This window comes from Kogia breviceps, chromosome 10, assembly GCF_026419965.1.
Source record: "Kogia breviceps isolate mKogBre1 chromosome 10, mKogBre1 haplotype 1, whole genome shotgun sequence".
In the NCBI taxonomy this organism is placed as follows: domain Eukaryota; kingdom Metazoa; phylum Chordata; class Mammalia; order Artiodactyla; family Physeteridae; genus Kogia; species Kogia breviceps.
Window position 1 is genome coordinate 86,427,417 of NC_081319.1, and position 14,788 is coordinate 86,442,204.

General features: G+C 48.2%; 8 non-coding genes across 8 annotated transcripts; 4 read left to right on the forward strand and 4 right to left on the reverse strand.

Moving 5' to 3' along the window:
• Window positions 1-1,044: 1,044 nt before the first annotated feature.
• On the forward strand, window positions 1,045-1,117 carry TRNAR-ACG (transfer RNA arginine (anticodon ACG)). Its single transcript has one exon. It is a non-coding gene; the product is annotated as a tRNA-Arg (tRNA).
• A 730-nt stretch (window positions 1,118-1,847) lies between these two features.
• On the reverse strand, window positions 1,848-1,921 carry TRNAI-AAU (transfer RNA isoleucine (anticodon AAU)). Its single transcript has one exon. It is a non-coding gene; the product is annotated as a tRNA-Ile (tRNA).
• A 1,063-nt stretch (window positions 1,922-2,984) lies between these two features.
• On the forward strand, window positions 2,985-3,057 carry TRNAV-CAC (transfer RNA valine (anticodon CAC)). The gene has a single exon. It is a non-coding gene; the product is annotated as a tRNA-Val (tRNA).
• A 545-nt stretch (window positions 3,058-3,602) lies between these two features.
• TRNAI-AAU (transfer RNA isoleucine (anticodon AAU)) lies at window positions 3,603-3,676 on the forward strand. The gene has a single exon. It is a non-coding gene; the product is annotated as a tRNA-Ile (tRNA).
• Window positions 3,677-6,272: 2,596 nt separating this feature from the next.
• Window positions 6,273-6,344, forward strand: TRNAM-CAU (transfer RNA methionine (anticodon CAU)). The gene has a single exon. It is a non-coding gene; the product is annotated as a tRNA-Met (tRNA).
• Window positions 6,345-8,188: 1,844 nt separating this feature from the next.
• TRNAS-GCU (transfer RNA serine (anticodon GCU)) lies at window positions 8,189-8,270 on the reverse strand. The gene has a single exon. It is a non-coding gene; the product is annotated as a tRNA-Ser (tRNA).
• Window positions 8,271-11,595: 3,325 nt separating this feature from the next.
• TRNAM-CAU (transfer RNA methionine (anticodon CAU)) lies at window positions 11,596-11,667 on the reverse strand. Its single transcript has one exon. It is a non-coding gene; the product is annotated as a tRNA-Met (tRNA).
• A 2,591-nt stretch (window positions 11,668-14,258) lies between these two features.
• Window positions 14,259-14,332, reverse strand: TRNAI-AAU (transfer RNA isoleucine (anticodon AAU)). The gene has a single exon. It is a non-coding gene; the product is annotated as a tRNA-Ile (tRNA).
• Window positions 14,333-14,788: the final 456 nt, after the last annotated feature.

Sequence of the window (14,788 nt, forward strand, 5' to 3'; positions counted from 1 at the left end):
CTACTGTTCGTTCTACCTCAAATACTTTCTCTATCCCTAGTGAACATTTCCTCGACCTTGAAACTTGACCTCCACCATTACTCCTTCAGATAAAACTTTCTAAGTAAATCTTCAGATTCCTGTTAGCACCGTACACCTCTCTTTTATTGCAAAAGCCAGTTAGGTGAAAGATGGCAAAGCTGGGATGAGAAAGCATTGCACTCTGGATTCCAAGTTTGTGCCGTCAAGAACATAACCATACCGTGTCTCTCTCTCTCAACATCCAAGATCCTTCTCTCGAGGCAGTTGTACATTTTGAGGCGTCTCTTTTGCCCAATTTGAAAACTAAAATGAACATACAACCAAATTGTCGAAAAAGAGCATGTCTGTCTGTTTGAAATGTATGTGGTGTTAAGTCAGTTCCTAAATTCCCACATTCTATGTCAAATTTGATTTCTGGAATGTGTGTACCTTTACGGAGTGACTGAATTCTTGCCTCTTTTTGCCTTTACCGTTGACTTTTGCCTGCTTTTATCCGATGCATGGTTTGTCACAGAATTTGCCCATGATTCTCCCTCTTAGTGAGGCTTACTCTTTTAACAGTGAGAGGAAAAGATGTGATTCTTACAGCCGAATGCATTTCCAAACCAAATAAATGTGCACTATGTTACAACACTTAATTAAAGAGAATACAGGGCAGTCATTAGTCACCCACGCACACATCATCAGGGTCCAATAGAAGTACGTAAGAATACGTGACGCGGGTGGAAGCATGGCAGATTAACAGATTGATTGCAAAAATTAGCAAAGAGCACTCGCAGGCGAAAACTTGCTTTCAGGGAATGACATTCTTGCTATCACGTGTGGAATGTTCTAAGGGTTACAATTCTTATGATTTCAAACATAGAAATTGAAAACAACGTTGTATTATATACACTCACCGCAAATTACATGAATCTGTCGGAGTCAACGGTGTTGCGGTTATTTCTATCCTCATTCCGGAACCAGCGACTTCGGAGGTCTCATTTAGTTAAATAGGCATACTTGAGACCCGCTCTCGCGGGGGGGCCAGTGGCGCAATGGATAACGCGTCTGACTACGGATCAGAAGAGTCTAGGTTCGACTCCTGGCTGGCTCGGAACCCTTTTGGCACCCAATCGCCTTGCAGTTGACACGCCGACCAATTCTTCAAACTTTCTCGGATCACAATGAGGTGCTGCGAAAAGCTCCCTCACCTTCCTTCTTGTTGCCCCACGGGGCAATCAATCCCGCCTCTTGTGCAACTCGGAAGGACCCTTCAAAGGCGATCACAGGAACGTTCACAATCTCACGTTTTCTGGTTTCAATCTCATACCGCAAATAGGGAGAAAGGTTCAACCTCACACGGCAAGTATGGAGAAAGGATCACACAGAGACACCTATACACAGATTCAAGTCAAAGAGGCTTTAAGAAAAAAGAAGAGGAGGACGAAGAACAAGAAGAAAGAAAGAAACATTGTGGATCTACGAGTGTCTTCACCAATATTAGCCTCACTGGGTTACCCCTCGACCCCTTCCGAATAGAAAGACAAGAGACTTTGACTGAGGCAATGGTAAATCCAGAAAGGCCGGGCTTGTGCAGACCGGATATCGGAGCTGGTCCTGACCACCACGCACTCAAGATTCCAGGCCGCAGCTTGCTTCCGAGCACCGCGACTTCCGCAAGAGCGCTGGTTCCACAGTTCCAAAATGAGGGGGCGTAACGTGAGTGACGTGCTGGGGTTTTTTTGTTGTTGTTTTTTCCCCTTTCTTTAAGTAATCTGTGCCTTGCAAGTCTCAATTAGAGACGTGTAACCACCGTGGGTGGTGAGGAGTAAAAGCACCACCCGTGGCCCGTACGGGGATCGAACCCGCGACCTTGGCGTTATTAGCACCACGCTCTAACCAACTGAGCTAACCGGCCGCGACACGACGGTCACCTTTTCGTTGAAACTTTTAACCACCATTACCCGCAGTACCTCTTCGGGCAAAGACAAACGTTTACTTTTCACGGTCCTCGGATACCTAGCTGCTCCCTGTGTAACCCACCGAAGATCTGCTCTGCCCTCTACACAGAAAGCCAAACTCGGACAGCAGCCCTTTGTCCAAAAGGAAGCCTTGGGTTGCACGGCGCCAAGCAAGGGACTGCGAGACAAGTCTCACGTCCACTCCGCCTTCGTCTTTGACATACGGGTGTTTTTAAAGGGGAAGAACAAAGAAGCTGGCATTGACCACCATTTCGGAATCATTGCTTCAGGAGTCAGGATGTTTCCGGTTTACCATTCTCTGGCCAGGTCGTCCACGGCTCGGGGATCTCTTAGCTCAACTTGCCCTACAGAAACAAACTGACTTTGGACGTTAGTGATGATATCTATAACAGCAATTTTACTACATTAACGATGCTATCAACAACAGCAATTTTAGTCTGACTCTGGTTGATTAGTGCTCAATTGGCACAGAATGGAGGTCAGAGGGGACAAGAAAGGACGGCCTGGCAGACCAGTGGGCATTTTCCCCTCTCCGTCCCTCGGTTTCTGTCGGTCAAACACTGCCCCGGCACAGAATGGGCAGCTACCAGAGTTCAAGGGCACCGAATCCCGGTTACTCTTCTGCGATCATGTTCTGGCACCTAAGAGATGGTGATCACAGAACTTCCTAACCCACAATAGGACAAAATCGAGCAATTTTCAGAAATCTGCTGTACCCGGACGCTGCCTAAAATGTCTGTCCTGCCTTTGGAAAGGAATTCTTCGCTTAAGGGTAGTATTTGCCTGGTGTGACTCATTGACTTTAGTATTATTGGTTTTAATACAGAAGCGCAGTAACCCCGATCATTTCCTGGAAGAGAGAAGCAATTCAACGTGGCCGAACCTGGGCTAGGCAGAAAGTCCCTTCTCTCTTAGACGCACCGGGGGGGGCGGGGGGGGGGAGTTGGGAGCGGGGGTGGGGGGGGGGCGGGGGGAATAAGCACAAGCAGGGGAAGCTCAGTTTCCATAGTGTAGTGGTTATCACGTTCGCCTCACACGCGAAAGGTCCCCGGTTCGAAACCGGGCGGAAACATCTCACCTCTCCGGAGTCTGCTTTCTTGAAGCATCCTCCTGAACCTCTCAGGAACCTTCCGAGAAATCAGGTAGGTGAGGCGGCTCCCGAACACCGACCAAGTCTCACCCGGAAACCTGGGGGACTCCGCGAGCATCGACAATCGGAGCCGTCTGAACATCCTTCAGGCACCATATTCCATCTTGTATGACAGAGCCTGCACTCACTCCTAGTTCAGGGGCAGACTGCCAGCCATGTACACAACAGCACATACTTCCATGGATTCCCCCGCCCGTTGGCCGCAGCTTCCTCCAGAAACGTCGGCTTCCTCTTTCACGTCCAGGAGTACGACTGAAAACCAGTGTGCCTTCTTTCCGTTTGGTTTTCTTTGAAGAGAAAGCGTCTCATTCTGTTTATTAAGGGTGGAAAGCAACAACAACCACCAAATTCTCCTGAGAGAAGCTACACTTGGAACTTAACCTTTTAAAGGGGTTCAGGGGTGGGGGCGGGGAGGGAGAGAGGGCTCAAGAGGAACGAAAGAAGAGAATAAGGACCCGTTGCGCGGCGGCCGGTTAGCTCAGTTGGTTAGAGCGTGGTGCTAATAACGCCAAGGTCGCGGGTTCGACCCCCGTACTGGCCACTCTCTTCGAGCCCGTCCGCAGGGCCTCTCCCCTGCCGACTCTCTTGGGGTGAGTCTTGCTTCTTAACCTACCCGCAAGCAGAGAGTGCTGTCTACAATCACTCGCTCCAAGTCCACCTCCCTCGCGTACCCTTTATCCACTCCTTACCCAGCTCGGCTCTCGGCCTACTACAACTTCAACATTCTTCCTGGCAGGCAGTGTTCTCTTTCCTCCGGGACCAGTCCGCAGCGGACAGAGAGACGTGCAGGGCCGGAGGACACAAGAGTGGGAGCTCGACCTAACACGAAAAATGGGCGGGGAAAACTGGAAAAGATTACTGGCAACCTTTGGTTACAAGCTTATTCGCTTTTAAATTCTCTTTCCAAAGTACTTGCGCAATCAACGTCCTTTCTCAAATCCTCAAGAGATACAAAATAAAGAGGCGTTCTTCAAAGGTCGTTCTTTCCACGTCTCTGACGACTCTTTCAGAGAAACGGACAGCCGACATTGCCCTGTGAGGAAGGACCACTCCAGGTGGACTGGTTCAGGATACTTCCTCTTCCCTCCATGTCGGCAGCACTTTGAGCAAGAAACACAAAACACAGACTTTTCCTTTCCTTTCCTTTCCTTTCCTTTCCTTTCCTTTCCTTTCCTTTCCTTTCCTTTCCTTTCCTTTCCTTTCCTTTCCTTTCCTTTCCTTTCCTTTCCTTTCCTTTCCCTTCCTTTCCTTTCTTTTGTTTTCTAAGGACAGGAATCGAATCTGGATGCCTTAGACAGACGTGCATCTCATATCGTTGCTTCTGACTTGAAAGGACAGTTCAGTATCATGGTCACTTCTCTGATCTTTGTGGGAAGTCCTTCCCCAGCCTTGTACAGTTTCCCTACCTGCGTGCGCTGACCAGTGCTAAGCTCCACGTGGAGTGCGTTCTGGAGGTTTCTCTTACGGCTCTCTCCTTTCAGCTACTCTGTCCTGCCAGCTTTAGCTGCCTTGGTCACCTGGACTATCCGCCCTGTCACTTCAACTCAGGGAGTTCACCAGCCTCCTCCTGGGTTCCTGTTCCTTGCACTGGGGCCTGGAAACTCTCTCAAGGCAGTGAGAACTAGGCTGCAATCCTAGATCTCACCTCATTCCCAGAAAAATCGCTCATTCCTTTATTTCTGTCAGGGAGTACCATCCTTCTTTGCCTGATGTTTGGTGTCTTGAAAACTGTTTCGTCTATTTTGTCAGGTTTTGCTTCTCTCAAGCAGGAGGGTGTATCTGATCCTTGAGATTCCGTCTTAGCTGGAAACAGGACTTTCTGGCCTTTGGAGGACGAAGGGGGAAAGCTGAGGCCTCTTCGGTGTGTGCTGCGGGTTGCAGGCTCCGGCTGAGCAGAGGGGGGCGGGCTGCTTAGTGCAGCGGCCTGTCTCAGGGCAGTTGGCCTTGCCTTTCTGGGAAACGTGGGGCCTCATGTTGCGTGTGGCAAGCAGTGTGCACAGGTATTGCACTGGGGCTCCAGGCTGCAACTGGGCCAACCTGTCTGGAGGGCTCAGGCTACAGGCCTCAGCGCCGGTCAGATGGTCTCCTCTGGTGTGTGAGTGTGATGTGATGTGTGTGTGTGTGTGTGTGTGTGTGTGTGTGTGTTGGGGGCCGGTGAGGGGGGCGGGGTTTGGGCCTGGGCTGTTTGCGGGAGAGGAGAGCTCTTGTGTGAGAGCAGCGCTGAGTCCAGGAGTGCTGAGGGGCCGATGCCGCCAAAACGGGCATTCGGATCTCTGTCCGGCTGGCAGGCTGAAGGTGGGAGTTTTCTGATGAGGGGGTGGGAGCCTTGGAGGGCGTGGGATCCGGGCACTCCTTCCTTACCGCCGCCCCGCTGTCGCCCGCGCGGCATCGGAACACCTACGTGCTCCGTCAGTGCCTCACCGTGGGTGAATTCCGGTCGTCCTCTTGGTGGCCTGGTGATGACTGCCACTTAGCACAGCCTCAGAGGCTGAGATTGGATGAATCAGTGGGACCCGCCCAGCACCTGAGTCCACCGGGACGACCCCGCTCCGTCCTTCCTTCCCTTGCTGCCTCTAGTCCCCTTTCTTCCTCTCTCTCTCCCCCCACACACCCCCGTCTCTCCTTTCCATTAGGTTACTACTTCTCTGTGGTACCCTTTTCCCAATACTTTATTGAAGTATATTTTTAAATGAAAAGAGTTTATGTGTAGTTTGAGCTGATAAACTTTACCGATGTATCCTACTCCCATGTGACCACCACCCAGATGGAGACTGAGAACATTCCCATTAGCCCAGAAAATCGCCTTATGCCCCCTTACCAGTCAATATTGCATCCTGCAAGCTAATTGCTGTCTGATTTCTAGCACCAGACAGTTTGCCTGCTCTTGAACTTCAAAGAAGTGGAATCATATGGCATATCCTATTGTGAGGCATTTGGGGGGTCCAGCATGATATTTTTGAGAGTGAGCTGAGTCCTTACACGTGCAATAAGTCACAGAACTTTGTTCCTCTTATTGCTGGGAAGTTTATTCTTTCGATTTTATGAACAAACCAAAATCTATCTGTATATACAAGGACGCATGACAGAGCTCATGATGTTCATAGTGGGAAAAAAGGAGGTGGGCGGGACGGCCTGTCAGCAGAGTGGCGCAGCGGGAGCGTGCTGGGCCCATAACCCAGAGGTCGATGGATCGAAACCATCCTCTGCTAAGCTTCCTTCTTCTAACGCCCAGTTCTTTTCGCCTGGATCGCAGGCACAACATAGCACGAAGAAATGTCGTCAACTTACAGAGGCACCTTCTTCTTCAACTACCTCTAGAATCCATTGCCACCCCCTACCTAATCATTGTAAACCAGTTAGCGTTTTCCTTTCCCCTCCTTTTCCTTTTGCCAGTTGGCGGGGGTGGGGGGGGGGACGGGGGTGGGGAACACAATCCACCCTCCTCACTCATTTCAAAAGAGAGGCGAATCTCTAGCCCTTCTCACTAGAGAACAGTTTGAAAAATTTACCGTTCATTTCCAATGGATCAGTATCATTTCTTCCAGGAAATAAAATACACACTTCACTCCAGTTAGGGCTTTATGTTTTCTTTACACTCGAAAGAAAAACATTTTTTCTTGATTTCTGCCCGATGACTATGCTGCACTTTTACTTGGGCGCCAGTCTCCTACCCTTGGTCGCCTCTTTTTTTCGCTCCTACTCATGATTTATCAAATTTAGATCAAGTTAATGCGAATGTTTTGTGAATCCTTTTTGAAAGCAATACATGTTCCAATTACCATGAAGACACCGTTCGCGTGCACCCTATGGGGAAAACAGAAGCAAAGGAGTTAAATGTGAAATGGCAGGAGAAAATGAAATGACCGTGTTAAAATAAAAATATCTGTGCATCACTATCTAACTGTCAAGCTCACACATGGAAGTATGTGAAACATACACATGGAAGTCTTAGGAAAAAAAATTTTTCCCCTTTTTTGAGGAAAACTTTTTAGTGAAAGTACTCTTTAATGAGTCCTTACATTATGACAAGGAAGTATAAATTCCTCCAAACAGGAAGCACCCTAAATAATGAGAATTTTAAAAATTCAAATGGAAAAATAGAAAGAAGGTGAAGGTGGGGGTAGAGGGACCTGTTCTCTTCCTTCGACTGGTTGCTTTGAAGGTGTTCTTATTTGGATGTCCGCTAAACCAACACTCTTCAACTTATTTTGCCTGCTTACCCTCTAAATTGTTCAGAGGAGGGAATAGCCAGGTTCTGACCAAAACTCTGGGTCCTTTGGCTCTGCAACTTGTGCCACCATGTGATGGAAGGGAGGATTTATGCCTTCAAGACACCTTTCCTATGGGTCCCCAAGAGGTCGAGGCCACATCACTTCCTTGTGTGAGATGTGATGAGATAAGCAGTAAATCACGCTCTAAGAGTAGAGAGCAATTGCACTCAGCCCGCCAAGCAAGAACACTCGAGTATCTGGGAAGGACATGAAATACCTGACCAAAGAGAGTGGGAGGTGGGAGGAACTGAAGCAGGAATGCTGCACGCGCTGCTTTTGGCATTTGTACCAGGAACTTTGCCTGCTCTGGAAAAGCGGGCAATTGAACTGAATTATAGACTTCGTCCCTGGTGACGGCGGAGTTTACTCCACGCGACCCCGACATTTCCTAGCGAGGATTCCCTGAGGGCTTTGCTGGGCGCACTGCTCGGCTTTCTCTGCGGTTCCTGGTCTGGCCCAGAGCTCGGACCCTCTTCTGCCTATTCGGAAAGAGCGGTCGTCCTAGCAATTGCTGGGGTCGTTTAGTTTTGGAGAGAGCCCGGGATGGAAGAGGAGAGGAGAAAAGAAATGTGAACAGGAAAACTCAGCTCTAGTGTTTAAGGAAGATGGAAGAAGCGAGAGCACTGTGACCCAGAGCAACTCAGCTACAGCGTTGCTACTCTGGAGATGGCCAGATCCAGTAGGAGACAGTGAAACATGAAAGTTGTGCAATGCACAATTCTCTTGTCAAGATAGATAAAAGAGTAGCTGTCACAGTCCCCACCACTGGAAAGAAGAAAGGCCGACGAGGATGGGATTCGAACCCATGCATGCACAGCACAACGGATTAGCAGTCCATCGCCTTAACCACTCGGCCACCTCGTCCTACAGCGTAAGTTGTTTTTGAATACCTTTTAAAAGTCTTGCTTTTGGCAAAGCCTTACTTTTTCATCTTTCTGTACAGTACCATTCTTTAAAGTGCAGTCATTTTAAGAGAATTTTCACACAGAACCCGTTCTTTCCCTCTTCCTCCTGGGAGCCTTTCACACTTTGATCATCTTTTAACCTGCTCTTGTCTCCAGCCTTAATTGTCATCCTTCCTCAGTACTCGCATTGCCTTCCAGTCAAGATAACATTTTTCTATTCTCCCCAAGCTCCATAATCTTCTCATTCTTCACCAGCAACACTCTAGTCCCTGCCTCTGCCCTCCCTTCACCTGTCTTCATTCTCTACACATTCCTCAGATCTCAGCTTGGTCTTACAGCTCTCCTCCCCGTCTCCCTCTGCTCCTCCTTCTCTTCCTCTTCCCCCGCTCCCTTCCTCATCCGTTGAAAAGCCCTTCTTACTGAGGTTTTACAGTTGAAAAAATTTCGAGAATATGTTTTCTCTCACAAACATATTCTCATTCCATTTCTGCCACAGAACTTTATCCTAATACTATGTACTTTTATGCTCAATTACCCAATCATGCCACTATGCAATAGAAAGTATTTATTTACATTAAATGGAATCTAAATGTCAGTAATTTCCAGTGACCATAAATCTGTGTTTAAGTGTTTTTTTTCTCACTTGAATTACCTTCACATTTAGTAAGAGCATTCAGTAAAAGATATTAATAGCTAATTTTGATAAGGCAGTTGTTATATATGTAAAGTAGAATTGTATTGGTAAGACATCTATTAGTGAAAAGGCAGGTAATATTTTCTCCCATCAATTCATGCATTTGTGGATGAAAACTTCTGATGGCTGGAATAAGAAGAATTCAGTGAAAATTAGCAGAAAGACCATTAGTTTTGAATAAGTGTGTGGCTTACAAAAGGTGCTTTTATGATTATTTAAGGTGCATTATTCAAAGTAGAATCTTCAATACATTTCCACTGTTCATCTAAATTTAACAAACGGTGGCAATATGTAGGAGTGATAGTGAGCAGGGGTCTAGTAACTACATAAAAATTATTTTTACAAAAGATGGATTTCTATTTGACAGAGTCAAGGAGAATAATTTTTTTACGAGTCTGAATAAGTGTAAAAATATTAAAGCACTAACTTTCTGTGGTATATATGTATGTTCCCTTTCGTTAAAACTGTAGTGTTCATAGTTGGAAGTAGATGAAGAATTTGTCACTTTCTCTTCTGTGAAATTGTATAAAATACACAAAGGAGATGCAGGCCTGTGTCTTGTTTACAGGTGAGACATTGGAGACACCAATATTCCCATTTGTTTTTTTCTTGTCAACAGGGAATAATTTTACCCCTGAAGTAATGTGCCACAGTAAAATGTTGTATAAAAAGTAACAGAAAAAAAAAGTAATAGAATGGCATGATTTGCAAGGGAATGTGAAAGTAGAATCCGTTCACATCCATCGGGAGTCAGCGCGCGATCAGGAAGATACATTTTAGCAAAATGTTTTATCTATCTTGACAAGAGAATTGTGCATTGCACAACTTTCATGTTTCACTGTCTCCTACTGGATCTGGCCATCTCCAGAGTAGCAACGCTGTAGCTGAGTTGCTCTGGGTCACAGTGCTCTCGCTTCTTCCATCTTCCTTAAACACTAGAGCTGAGTTTTCCTGTTCACATTTCTTTTCTCCTCTCCTCTTCCATCCCGGGCTCTCTCCAAAACTAAACGACCCCAGCAATTGCTAGGACGACCGCTCTTTCCGAATAGGCAGAAGAGGGTCCGAGCTCTGGGCCAGACCAGGAACCGCAGAGAAAGCCGAGCAGTGCGCCCAGCAAAGCCCTCAGGGAATCCTCGCTAGGAAATGTCGGGGTCGCGTGGAGTAAACTCCGCCGTCACCAGGGACGAAGTCTATAATTCAGTTCAATTGCCCGCTTTTCCAGAGCAGGCAAAGTTCCTGGTACAAACGCCAAAAGCAGCGCGTGCAGCATTCCTGCTTCAGTTCCTCCCACCTCCCACTCTCTTTGGTCAGGTATTTCATGTCCTTCCCAGATACTCGAGTGTTCTTGCTTGGCGGGCTGAGTGCAATTGCTCTCTACTCTTAGAGCGTGATTTACTGCTTATCTCATCACATCTCACACAAGGAAGTGATGTGGCCTCGACCTCTTGGGGACCCATAGGAAAGGTGTCTTGAAGGCATAAACCCTCCCTTCCATCACATGGTGGCACAAGTTGCAGAGCCAAAGGACCCAGAGTTTTGGTCAGAACCTGGCTATTCCCTCCTCTGAACAATTTAGAGGGTAAGCAGGCAAAATAAGTTGAAGAGTGTTGGTTTAGCGGACATCCAAATAAGAACACCTTCAAAGCAACCAGTCGAAGGAAGAGAACAGGTCCCTCTACCCCCACCTTCACCTTCTTTCTATTTTTCCATTTGAATTTTTAAAATTCTCATTATTTAGGGTGCTTCCTGTTTGGAGGAATTTATACTTCCTTGTCATAATGTAAGGACTCATTAAAGAGTACTTTCACTAAAAAGTTTTCCTCAAAAAAGGGGAAAAATTTTTTTTCCTAAGACTTCCATGTGTGTGTTTCACATACTTCCATGTGTGAGCTTGACAGTTAGATAGTGATGCACAGATATTTTTATTTTAACACGGTCATTTCATTTTCTCCTGCCATTTCACATTTAACTCCTTTGCTTCTGTTTTCCCCATAGGGTGCACGCGAACGGTGTCTTCATGGTAATTGGAACATGTATTGCTTTCAAAAAGGATTCACAAAACATTCGCATTAACTTGATCTAAATTTGATAAATCATGAGTAGGAGCGAAAAAAAGAGGCGACCAAGGGTAGGAGACTGGCGCCCAAGTAAAAGTGCAGCATAGTCATCGGGCAGAAATCAAGAAAAAATGTTTTTCTTTCGAGTGTAAAGAAAACATAAAGCCCTAACTGGAGTGAAGTGTGTATTTTATTTCCTGGAAGAAATGATACTGATCCATTGGAAATGAACGGTAAATTTTTCAAACTGTTCTCTAGTGAGAAGGGCTAGAGATTCGCCTCTCTTTTGAAATGAGTGAGGAGGGTGGATTGTGTTCCCCACCCCCGTCCCCCCCCCCACCCCCGCCAACTGGCAAAAGGAAAAGGAGGGGAAAGGAAAACGCTAACTGGTTTACAATGATTAGGTAGGGGGTGGCAATGGATTCTAGAGGTAGTTGAAGAAGAAGGTGCCTCTGTAAGTTGACGACATTTCTTCGTGCTATGTTGTGCCTGCGATCCAGGCGAAAAGAACTGGGCGTTAGAAGAAGGAAGCTTAGCAGAGGATGGTTTCGATCCATCGACCTCTGGGTTATGGGCCCAGCACGCTCCCGCTGCGCCACTCTGCTGACAGGCCGTCCCGCCCACCTCCTTTTTTCCCACTATGAACATCATGAGCTCTGTCATGCGTCCTTGTATATACAGATAGATTTTGGTTTGTTCATAAAATCGAAAGAATAAACTTCCCAGCAATAAGAGGAACAAAGTTCTGTGACTTATTGCACGTGTAAGGACTCAGCTCACTCTCAAAAATATCATGCTGGACCCCCCAAATGCCTCACAATAGGATATGCCATATGATTCCACTTCTTTGAAGTTCAAGAGCAGGCAAACTGTCTGGTGCTAGAAATCAGACAGCAATTAGCTTGCAGGATGCAATATTGACTGGTAAGGGGGCATAAGGCGATTTTCTGGGCTAATGGGAATGTTCTCAGTCTCCATCTGGGTGGTGGTCACATGGGAGTAGGATACATCGGTAAAGTTTATCAGCTCAAACTACACATAAACTCTTTTCATTTAAAAATATACTTCAATAAAGTATTGGGAAAAGGGTACCACAGAGAAGTAGTAACCTAATGGAAAGGAGAGACGGGGGTGTGTGGGGGGAGAGAGAGAGGAAGAAAGGGGACTAGAGGCAGCAAGGGAAGGAAGGACGGAGCGGGGTCGTCCCGGTGGACTCAGGTGCTGGGCGGGTCCCACTGATTCATCCAATCTCAGCCTCTGAGGCTGTGCTAAGTGGCAGTCATCACCAGGCCACCAAGAGGACGACCGGAATTCACCCACGGTGAGGCACTGACGGAGCACGTAGGTGTTCCGATGCCGCGCGGGCGACAGCGGGGCGGCGGTAAGGAAGGAGTGCCCGGATCCCACGCCCTCCAAGGCTCCCACCCCCTCATCAGAAAACTCCCACCTTCAGCCTGCCAGCCGGACAGAGATCCGAATGCCCGTTTTGGCGGCATCGGCCCCTCAGCACTCCTGGACTCAGCGCTGCTCTCACACAAGAGCTCTCCTCTCCCGCAAACAGCCCAGGCCCAAACCCCGCCCCCCTCACCGGCCCCCAACACACACACACACACACACACACACACACACACATCACATCACACTCACACACCAGAGGAGACCATCTGACCGGCGCTGAGGCCTGTAGCCTGAGCCCTCCAGACAGGTTGGCCCAGTTGCAGCCTGGAGCCCCAGTGCAATACCTGTGCACACTGCTTGCCACACGCAACATGAGGCCCCACGTTTCCCAGAAAGGCAAGGCCAACTGCCCTGAGACAGGCCGCTGCACTAAGCAGCCCGCCCCCCTCTGCTCAGCCGGAGCCTGCAACCCGCAGCACACACCGAAGAGGCCTCAGCTTTCCCCCTTCGTCCTCCAAAGGCCAGAAAGTCCTGTTTCCAGCTAAGACGGAATCTCAAGGATCAGATACACCCTCCTGCTTGAGAGAAGCAAAACCTGACAAAATAGACGAAACAGTTTTCAAGACACCAAACATCAGGCAAAGAAGGATGGTACTCCCTGACAGAAATAAAGGAATGAGCGATTTTTCTGGGAATGAGGTGAGATCTAGGATTGCAGCCTAGTTCTCACTGCCTTGAGAGAGTTTCCAGGCCCCAGTGCAAGGAACAGGAACCCAGGAGGAGGCTGGTGAACTCCCTGAGTTGAAGTGACAGGGCGGATAGTCCAGGTGACCAAGGCAGCTAAAGCTGGCAGGACAGAGTAGCTGAAAGGAGAGAGCCGTAAGAGAAACCTCCAGAACGCACTCCACGTGGAGCTTAGCACTGGTCAGCGCACGCAGGTAGGGAAACTGTACAAGGCTGGGGAAGGACTTCCCACAAAGATCAGAGAAGTGACCATGATACTGAACTGTCCTTTCAAGTCAGAAGCAACGATATGAGATGCACGTCTGTCTAAGGCATCCAGATTCGATTCCTGTCCTTAGAAAACAAAAGAAAGGAAAGGAAGGGAAAGGAAAGGAAAGGAAAGGAAAGGAAAGGAAAGGAAAGGAAAGGAAAGGAAAGGAAAGGAAAGGAAAGGAAAGGAAAGGAAAGGAAAGGAAAGGAAAGGAAAAGTCTGTGTTTTGTGTTTCTTGCTCAAAGTGCTGCCGACATGGAGGGAAGAGGAAGTATCCTGAACCAGTCCACCTGGAGTGGTCCTTCCTCACAGGGCAATGTCGGCTGTCCGTTTCTCTGAAAGAGTCGTCAGAGACGTGGAAAGAACGACCTTTGAAGAACGCCTCTTTATTTTGTATCTCTTGAGGATTTGAGAAAGGACGTTGATTGCGCAAGTACTTTGGAAAGAGAATTTAAAAGCGAATAAGCTTGTAACCAAAGGTTGCCAGTAATCTTTTCCAGTTTTCCCCGCCCATTTTTCGTGTTAGGTCGAGCTCCCACTCTTGTGTCCTCCGGCCCTGCACGTCTCTCTGTCCGCTGCGGACTGGTCCCGGAGGAAAGAGAACACTGCCTGCCAGGAAGAATGTTGAAGTTGTAGTAGGCCGAGAGCCGAGCTGGGTAAGGAGTGGATAAAGGGTACGCGAGGGAGGTGGACTTGGAGCGAGTGATTGTAGACAGCACTCTCTGCTTGCGGGTAGGTTAAGAAGCAAGACTCACCCCAAGAGAGTCGGCAGGGGAGAGGCCCTGCGGACGGGCTCGAAGAGAGTGGCCAGTACGGGGGTCGAACCCGCGACCTTGGCGTTATTAGCACCACGCTCTAACCAACTGAGCTAACCGGCCGCCGCGCAACGGGTCCTTATTCTCTTCTTTCGTTCCTCTTGAGCCCTCTCTCCCTCCCCGCCCCCACCCCTGAACCCCTTTAAAAGGTTAAGTTCCAAGTGTAGCTTCTCTCAGGAGAATTTGGTGGTTGTTGTTGCTTTCCACCCTTAATAAACAGAATGAGACGCTTTCTCTTCAAAGAAAACCAAACGGAAAGAAGGCACACTGGTTTTCAGTCGTACTCCTGGACGTGAAAGAGGAAGCCGACGTTTCTGGAGGAAGCTGCGGCCAACGGGCGGGGGAATCCATGGAAGTATGTGCTGTTGTGTACATGGCTGGCAGTCTGCCCCTGAACTAGGAGTGAGTGCAGGCTCTGTCATACAAGATGGAATATGGTGCCTGAAGGATGTTCAGACGGCTCCGATTGTCGATGCTCGCGGAGTCCCCCAGGTTTCCGGGTGAGACTTGGTCGGTGTT